Source organism: Rhinolophus hipposideros (genome assembly GCF_964194185.1).
Source record: "Rhinolophus hipposideros genome assembly, chromosome: 22".
NCBI lineage: Eukaryota > Metazoa > Chordata > Mammalia > Chiroptera > Rhinolophidae > Rhinolophus > Rhinolophus hipposideros.
In genome coordinates this window covers 772,169-781,650 of record NC_138068.1, presented here as the reverse complement: position 1 = coordinate 781,650, position 9,482 = coordinate 772,169, and positions in this window count along the sequence as shown.

Sequence of the window (9,482 nt, the reverse complement as noted above, 5' to 3'; positions counted from 1 at the left end):
ATTAGGGACCCAGCCCCTCCTACTCTTCTGCTGCGTCTCCAGGCCTGGGTGGCCACACAGGCTGTGCTGGGGAGGCAGAGCGTGAGGAATTTGGTTCCAGCAGGAGGACAGCACATTTTCTGCTTTCCAGAAGGCTCTCGCAGCAGCCCCTCCACCCCCACCCTCCCGTCACCATGGCAACTGGCTCGGTGATGCTGACTGGAGTTGACACCCGTCCCAAATGGCCCACAGTCCCTTCCCTTTCCCCGCCCCCGGCCGGGAGCGCAGTGGGCTTGCATGGCCAGCAGAGGGCAGCAGCGGGCCGGCCAGGGAGCCGGGCCGTGGAGCGTGGACCTCGGACCTCGCTGTAAGTAGGCCCCGCAGACCAGGGTCTCCATGTACCCCCCAAAGGTTGGAAGACGGCGCTCTGCGGAGTGCAGCTGGCGGGGGACAGTCATTAGCTGGTGTGTCCACAGGGCGGGTCCACCGTGACGCCCCGGCCCTGTGTGGCCCTCAGCCTGTCTGGGACCCCTGCGGGCTGCAGTACCTGGCTGTTGGTCAAGGCTGGCCACTGCCACGGTAGCTCCCGTGTCTGCTTAGGTGGGGACACTTTGGCCTAACCTCCTTGCCATTTCTTTTTCGAAGTCGCCCCCTTCGCAGTTAATCTGACATCTTAATGACCAGGAAGACAAAGTATTCCTGTGAGCTTCTTTCCAATTCAAGGATTCGTGGGGGAGGAAGAGGGAGGCTCTGCCCCTTGTCACCATGGGTTCCCTCCAGCTGGGGGGAGGTGCACAAACCCATCCGAGGTACAGGCCTGGGGACAAAGGGCTAGCAGCCCTCCCTCCTTGGGGGGCTATGGTCCAGATGACACCCTGGGCCTTGCCCTGGGATCTGGGGAACAGAGGGAAGCAGGCGAAGATTGAGGTGCCAGGTGTTACCACCTGCCCGTCCTACTCCTCTCCCAGGTGGAGCTCACCCTCCCCTCAGCACCCCTGGGTGGGCCGGCCCGTGGGAGGGAGGCCCGCAGGGAGGGGCCCCTCTGAGTATGCAGGTGAGTCTGTCAGGGCCTCGGAAACCCCCTGGCTCTCCCTGTGTGGGGGCAGGAGGATGTGTACGAACATGGGTCTTTCTCCCTTGTGGGGTCCTGGCTGTCAGCAGTGCTGATGCCAGTATGTCCTACCCTGACTTGGGGCTTGGTGCCAGGTTTTAAGGCAGATTAGTGGCCAGGCTGGATGGGCAGGGCCTCTGGATGTCCTCGACTGGATGATGGCAGTCACAGTAGCACGGACCAGCCACGGAGGGCGGGAGGCACCTGGTCTTGTTCCTCTCCTCAGGCTCACTTGGCAGAGCCTTGGCTCAGACCGAGTTGTTGGCTAGACCGCAGGTGATGCCTGCGGGCTCCCATGGAGGTTGGGGATGTGTGGGGACCCCCAGGCAGAGCTGCAGCCTTCTGGGAATGGCTGGACCCCAGGCAGTGACTGCAGGCTCCTGGGAGGCCAGGGGGCATGTAGAGACCCCCAGGTGCCTGCTACTGTCATTGGTTTGTGAGGTCTCAGCTCCTGCATGGCCCCCGCATCACCTGCCCGGCCAGGGTCCTCATTTGTTACCATGCCCTCGAGGGGGGGGAGCCAACTCCGTTCAGCAACTGTGTCCTGTGAGGGGGTCCTGGCTCTAAGAAGCCTCCGTGAGGTCACCTGAGGTCACAGAAGGTCCTGGGCAGGTGGTGCAAAGGGGGCTGCTTTCCTGATGGCACCTGGGATGGGGGTGAAGCTTAGAAAGGCTTGGCCAGGAAACAACTCCTGAAGTGGGAGAATTGATATCTGGATATAAAACAGCTGTGCTGACCAGGCCCATTGATGGGCAGCCAACCCTGGTCCTGAACAGCAGAGCGGCTCTCTGAGTAGCTCTGCTTCCTGCGGGAGAGTATTATTCCCGCCAAGATGCCCGCACTGTCTGCCACTTCCCTCTCTGGACCCCTGGGAACTTGGCTCAGAACGCAGGACACGCTTCTGGCTGGCCTCAGGGCTCTGCACAACGTCTTGTGTCCAGCAGCATCCAGGCCCCAGCCCTCCCCCAGGGGAAGTGACAGGGGATTTCCTCCACCTGCCCCCTCTTTCTCACTCCCAGGCTCTGACCAGAGAGAGTAAACAAGTAACCCTGGTAGGTGGGTGGGGGCTGATGGGCACAGAGGCCTCACACCTGGGGGACTCGGCTGGGAGGACATGCTCTGAGAGCTGAAGGCTGTGCCCAGGGCCTTGGCGTCCTGACCTGCAGGGCCAGAGTCCCACGAGGGACACGGCCCCTTTTGCACCGGAGAGGCAAGCATGGTTCGGACACAGACAGGGCTGGGCATTCATGCAGGTCCTGTCCTGCAAGAGGGCCCCTGGGCTGCAGGAAGATGCTGATTTTCAGTGTCTGTGCTTTGTGCCTAATGGGTCTTGTCCATCTGCTTCTGTGACATGAATGTGACGGCCAGCCTGTGAGCCAGCGGCCTGGGACGGTGCAGCCCTGAAGAGCTGAGAGGACAGGCTGGTGCGGGCCAGGGCTGGGGGTCACCTTGGCCACGGCCTGGTTGTCCCTGCAGCCACATTCTGCATGATGGGGCCCGGGTAGAAAGCTTCTGGAAGAAGCTTGGGCACAATTCCTGGGCGGGCCCCACATCCCTGATGAGGAGACACTTCTGTCACATTTTCCACGCAGATTTCCTGCGGAGAGGCTGACACCACCCACGTGCTGTTTATCTCGTGAACTCACTTGCGCATGTCCTTAGCTCCCATTTTGGTCTTGCTCACAGGGATTATGAGAAATGGTTAGTGGGGACAGAGCCAGGAGTGCAGTTTCCAGGCTCGGCCTCGCGTGCAAAGGTGCTGGCTCGGGTAGTAAATGGCCATCAGCTGTGATTGGATGGCCATCAGCTGTGGCTAGTTGGCCGTCAGCTGTAACCAGTGAGCCATTGGCCACTAATATAACTGCCGTGGCTGGGCTAGCAAGGAGATGGTGGCTGGCAAGTGTGGATTGCAGTTAGGATGGCTGGTTGGTCGGTTGGCAGAGAAGCGGACGGCAGGTTGCGGACAGTGTGGCTCCTGCTCCCTCTGTCTCCAACCCAGCTGCCAGCGAGAATATAGTGGTATGACTCCCCTATCTATGGCTCCGTGGGTGTTCCCTTTTGGCCTCACCATGTCCTGCGTTCTTGTGCGGGGAGTGGGACCAGAGACCCCGTGTGACTCCCTGCACGACACATGGTACAGCGAGCAGAGTACGGTGCCGACCAAAGCTCTCCGAAGGGCGGTGGAGCAGTTTGTGTGTGAACACAGTCTCAGGAAGACCAGGAGGAGCAGCTGCCGTAGAGCTGGACCCCGTGGAGGGGTGGGAGGACTTGGACTGTTCCACAACCAGCATAGGCTGGAAAAAGCTAAGGTCCTTGCGACCCGGTGGGCTGGGAAGTGCTTGCTGAGGCCCTCACCCCCATGTTCGGAGGACTTGGAGCCCTCGCCCTGCGGAGAGGACACACGTTGTGAGGCCAACGCACAGCCCTGGTGAATGACTGTGGACTATGGGGAATGGGCTCCAGCCCTAATTTAATGGACCGCTTGACTGTTTGCTCGGGAACGTACCACCATGTAGTGGAACTGGCGGATGTTTACTTCTTCTGTCTCGCCCGGCCACCGTCGAGAATATGTGAGAAACCCTGGCTGTGCCCAGAAAGACTGGTGGTGCCCTAAGAAGCCCAGGAAGCCTGGCTGTGCCCAAAAGGACTGGTGCTGCCCTGAGAAACCCTGGCTGTGCCCAGAGAGCCTGGCAGTGTTCAGGATATTGCATTCACCTCCAGGGTCCTCGCACAGGGCCCCTCGCGGAAGATGATTGTCGCGTAGATTGTGAGGCGAGACCCTGGAGGAGTAGAGTGTGGGGACAGAGCCAGGAGTGCAGTTTCTAGGCTCTCGGCTTCACGTGGAAAGGTGCTGGCTCAGGTAGTAAAGGGCCATCAACTGTGATCACATGGCCATCAGCTGTGGCTAGTTGGCCGTCAGCTGTAACCAGTGAGCCATTGGCCACTAATATAACTGCTGTGGCTATGCTAGCAGAAAATGGGGGCTAGCGAGAAGATGGTGGCTGGCAAGTGCAGATTGCAGCTATCAAGTGGGGTTGGTTGGTTGGAAGAGAAGTGGACGGCAGGTTGCAGATTGTGTGGCTCCTGCTCCTGGGTCTCCAGCCCAGCCGCCAGTGAGACTATAGTGGTGTGACTCCCCCATCTATGGCTCCGTGGGTGTTCCTTTTTGGCCTCACCGTGTCCTGCGTTCTTATGTGGGGAGCGGGAGCTGAGACCTCACGTGACACTCTGCATGGCAGGTTTCAATACTTACTTTCACGTTTTGCCCCAAATGTGGGTGGGGCCTGAGGCATTTCCTCATCAGAAAGAGTTCTCTCCAGAAAGTTTCTGGCTCCGATTTGGTCTCACAGGTGAAGCCACGGCCTTCCATCTATTGCACAGATCTGTGACGTCCACCCTAATGCAGCAGGGCCATCTGTCACCAGGGGAGGCGCAGTTTGTGAGAATTCATTCATTTAGACAGATCATTTCAGGGGTGTGCGATGTAGCTAATTTGGTGGAAAGTGAACCTGCCAGCGGGAATATGGGTCCACATCAGCTCCCAGGTGTGGAGGGTTTGCAGGAGCAGGACGGGGCCCTCGCACGGCCCACTCGGTAGGACCTGAGAGGTTGGCAGAAGCTGTCTGGCAAGCACTTCGGTCTATCTTTGGCATAGATGTGGTCTCTTCCTGCCGTGTGGAGGCATGTCCGCCACGTCCCCAGAAGTGACAGGCCGTTCTGGCGCACTGCCTCCCCTCCCCTGGGGGTGCTCAGCTCAGTCTATGGGAGGGGACACTGGCCGGCCTGGCCCTGGCTGCGGCCACCGTGAGCTGTGGGTGTCTCCGGGGTGGTCAGCTGAGGCTGACACCACCTTGCAGCAGAGACAGGAAGGTGAGAATCTGTGTGCTCACCAGGGCGTCAGTTCCTCCCCAAACTGTCAGAACGGAAATAATTTTAGAAGCTATTGTTCAATGCAAGCTCTGCTTTTCATGGTTAGAAACAGTCCTAAACAGTCGTCAGAGGGTGCTAAAATAAGTCCGCCAGCCGGGTCGGCTGGGGATGGACAGAAATAGAGGCCTGGAACAGAACCCAGCAGAGCTTCCTCCACAGTGCCAGCCGAGGGACACGCCGAGATCACTGCAGCGGCACCCACGCTTTCCCAGCAGCTGCTCCAGCCTCTCCTGCACATCCTTTGCAGGTTTTGGGGGCTTCTTTGGGTCTGATGAGCAGGAACACTTGCAAGCCCACTGAGCTCCTGGGAGGTGGGCCTGGTGGCTGTTGTCCTAACCACACAGCCAGGGACACGCTGAGAGCGTGCCTTCACTAGCATGTAGCACAGGCTGGTGGCCCTTTGGCCCAGTCCTTTGACTCTCAGGACGCACGGCCCTTCCTTGCTTCTGGTCCACCACCTTCAAGCCTCGTCTTTCTGGCTGGGATTTTGTCTGGGTGTGGACATGTGCTGTGCTCCTCTGAGGTTGGGACAGGGACGGGTTCCCCCAGGAACGCCTCAGTCTCTGTTGTAGGCTGTGGCCCAGCAAGGTTTGCCTGAAGTCTCCCCCATTCCTCATGAGAGGGGCCACACACTCTGCCTTGCTGGGCAGCATTCTCTCATCCCTGCAATGAGTGCCTGAGACTGGTTTTTCCCCCTCAAACATCTCTTGTATCCCTTCCTCTCTTGCTAATACGTTTCGGGAGAATCACTGCTCTCGAGATTAAAGCAGCTGTGCTGTCATGGGTCTCGCCCTCGGCTGGCAATCGTGCCCCGGGGAAAGGGCAGGGAGGCAGGCACAGCCAGGATGGGTGGCATTCACACTGCTGTCCCCTCCCTGGCTGTCCTCTGAGGTGGCTGCATCTGATGCCAAATGCTGTGGGAGCGTGTTGAACCAGACGTGAAACCTTAACGCCCCACATGCTCTCTGTTCCCCCACGTCACGTGACTGTGGCTTCTGCTCATTGGCTGCACTGGCACTGCCCAGGCACTGCACCTATTTCCGTGCAGGTAGAAGCTTCCTGTCTCGACTTGGGAACACAGGGCTCTGGATGTCCTTCAGGGAGGGGAGGGCTTTGACCTAATGGCACCATGACCTTGTGGGCAAAGCATGACCACCAATACAGGATTTAAGGTATCTAGAGTTTGTTTAAGATGTAAATAAATAGCAGGTTGGCGTTTGCTGTCCTGCAATGGCCCGTAGAGCTGCAGTGACAATGACACGTCATGTGGCTTGGAGGACCCGATGTCCCAGCAGCCCCTGCAGGCGGTGGAGAGACGGATGTCTTTGTGCTTTGAGTGGGCAGATTGTTCTCGTGCATGTTTGTCCGCTCACCTGACCCCCGCCCACCCGACCGACGTCCTTGAACAAGTGGTCCCCGCTGTGAAGGAGACGCTGTGCTGGCCCTTCTCGCAGGGGCATGTGCCAGTGCCAGTGCGCAGTTCAGGACCACCACAGCTGTCTCTGCTCAGGTTCAGCAAAACCAGGCCCCTGTAGGGAGCACGTCACACACGTAAGTGAAAGAGTCCCCTGCCTTGCAGAACTGAGAAATTGTCACTGGGCAGCTATGAGGACGTGTCAGGTACCAAGAGAATGTGGAAGGGGGCAAGCAGAGACCCCCTCCCGGTGGAGCTTAAGACGGGTGAGGGGAGGGACGCGCAAGGGAATGACCACTGTGTCTGACAGTAGTGAGGATGTCAGTAGTGAGGGGACACGTGGGGGTGCCCAGGCCGTGAGGAGGGGCTACAGCTCTGAGCAGAGGAAGTCCTCCCCACATGAGAGTGGGGAGCAGCCTGGTGGAGGTGGGGAGCATGGCTGCCAGGGATAGCAGGGGGTCCTGGGATGTCTGGCCGTCACCTGCTCCTGGCGCTGGGTTCAACCTAGACAGGCCCTGGGGTGCGGTGCAGGGGACAGGCAGCTCCATGTTCACGCTGACTCTCCAGCACCGAACACTGGCTTCCTGACCTTCACCTCGCTCGCTCATTCAGGCGGCTGACATTGGGGTGGGTGGGAGATGGGAGGGGTTGCAGGCCCACGCAGCCCATTGGGAAGCATGGGTTGGGACCCTGGACCGCAGGGAGCCACTTGCTGGAGGCTGTGTGAGCCGGGTGCTGTGTGTGGTGCCCAGGGCGGAGGTGAAAACTGGGTCGTGTGCTCTTTCCGGTCTGTAGTCTGCGTCACCCTCCGTCTGTTTGCTTCTCACCTGTGCCCTCCCTGTACCCCCAGCCCCTACTCCGCACAGTAGGAAGGCGCTCTAGTATGAACAGCCAGAAGGGGGGGCTGGACAGACCCCAGACAAAGATACAACAAAGGAACGTCCACCGGTGACAGCCCAGCTCTCCCTCCCCTCCAGCTCTCCTGCCCGGCCTGGTCCTAATGCTGAGGAAGGTCAAGGGCAGACAGCGGCCTGCAGTGACCAGGATGGGAGGCAGATGTCCACCTCCTGGGGGCTGGGCCCTACCGCCCACCCCACTGAAACCGTCTGCAGTCCTGGAGCCCAGAGACACCTAGGCCTCCTGGGACAGGCAGCGTGGGAAGAAAGGCAACAGGGAACGTTTCCCCAGAGACAGCAGGCCAGGTGGCAGGACACGCAGACAGTAGCTCCTTAACCCTTTCCTGCCCCAAACGGCCGGCACACCTCCCCCGTCCGGGGAAGTCATTAAGGGGTCTTCACCAGGAAGAGGGAGTTTCTTAGGGGTCAGGAAGGGAGGCCCACCATCCTGGGGTGGGAGAGGTGGGCCTCTGAAGGACGGCCCCCCCCCACGCTAAGTGGCAGATGCAGCACCTGGCATTGCTGAGAGGAGGCTGAGGGAGGCCGGGGAGCCCCCCCACCCCACGCGGCAGCTTGGAGTGGACACAGGAGGAGCCGGGCGTGTGCACACAACTCCCTTTCTGGGGAGAGGTGGTGTTTGAGCTGATTTCTTTTAAGGTGAGTCAGGGAGGGAAGGCCAGTCCAGGCAGAGGTCCCCGGCTCCTGTGGGCTGGACGCCAGCCAACTGGTCCCCTTGCACTCGTCTCACTGCATGGGAGCAGTGGTGAGGGAGAAGCTCACCAGGTGACAGGAGGAGCAGACGAGGTGTGTTCCCAGGTCCCCAGCACGGAGCCTGGGCTTGGCTGGCTTACATGGAGCTGTGGAGGCCTCAGCTGTCCTGCAGGGCGGACAGCAGGGCAGAGACCACAGCAGTAGGACACCGGGGAAGCCTCTGCCCTCGGCCACATCCACAGAGTGGACACCCTCCAAGGAGGCCCGTGTGGGAGTGACATGGAACGCCAGGCCCCCTGCCCCCAATTCCACTGCCCAATACTGCAGCTCTGGGGTGCAGGGAGCCCCCCCCACCCCCGCCTCCGCACCCAGCTCCTAAGGGCAGTTGGGTCGGCTCCCGTTCAGAAGGTTTAGGCTTTTAAAAACTGCTGGTTAGAGGCCAATTAAAATGCTTGGCCCAGACAGGCTCCTGCTCTCCCCAAGGGATCTGGGCTGTCATCACTCATCAGGGGCCCATGTCAGAGGCCCCGTGGAGGACAGCCAGCTCTCAGGAGGCACGGGCATGTCCTTGCCTGGCTGTTGGCAAAGCCCATTGCAGCAGTCCCGCCTCACCTCCGCCTGGAGAGGGCTGGGCCCTGCGTTCCGGGGGTGCTGAGGTGGCCTAGCCCGCTGTCCATGGTTGCTGGGCCTGGGGCGCCCTCCAAGGTGCTGAAGACACAAAGTTCCAGCCCAGGAGAGCTTCTGCAGCTTTAACAAAAATCAGCTCAGCTGGGCCTCTCTCGAACACATCATGAGTTATGGTTCTGCCCACGTGTCTTTGGGAACATAAGTCACTTTGTTAACCTCGGTCAGACCTTGAGGCTTCTCGCTGAATTCCTGATCTGATGCCTCTCTCCCTCCTACCCCTTCCCCTTCTCTCCCTCCTCCCCTTACTCCCTCTTCACAGCAATTTCCCAAAGGGAAAGAGAAGGACACCCTTCCTCTGTTTGGTCCTGAGAAAAAGATTTGGAAATGTCGGGCCGGCTCAGTGGCTCAGGTGTTTGGTGCACCGTGCTCCTAACGCCGAGGTCGCCGGTTCAATTCCCACATGGGCCAGTGAGCTGCGCCCTCTACAGCTAAGATTGTGAACAACAGCTCTCCTTGGAGCTGGGCTGCCATGAGCAGCTGCTGGAGGCTGGTGTGAGCTGCCGTGCGCTGGTGTGAGCTGCCGTGGGCTGCTGTGTGCTGCCGTGGGCTACCTTGTGCTGCCATGAGTGGGCAGCAGCCAGCATGAGTGGCCGGCAACGGCGATAGCTGCCGTGAGCGGCTGACGATGACTGGATATCTACTGCCTCGGGGAGGGGGGGCGGGGCGCAAGGCTCATAATACCAGCAGGGGCCAGGGAGCTGTGTCCTATATAACTAGACTGAGAAACAATGGCTTGAACCGGAGTGAGGGGGGA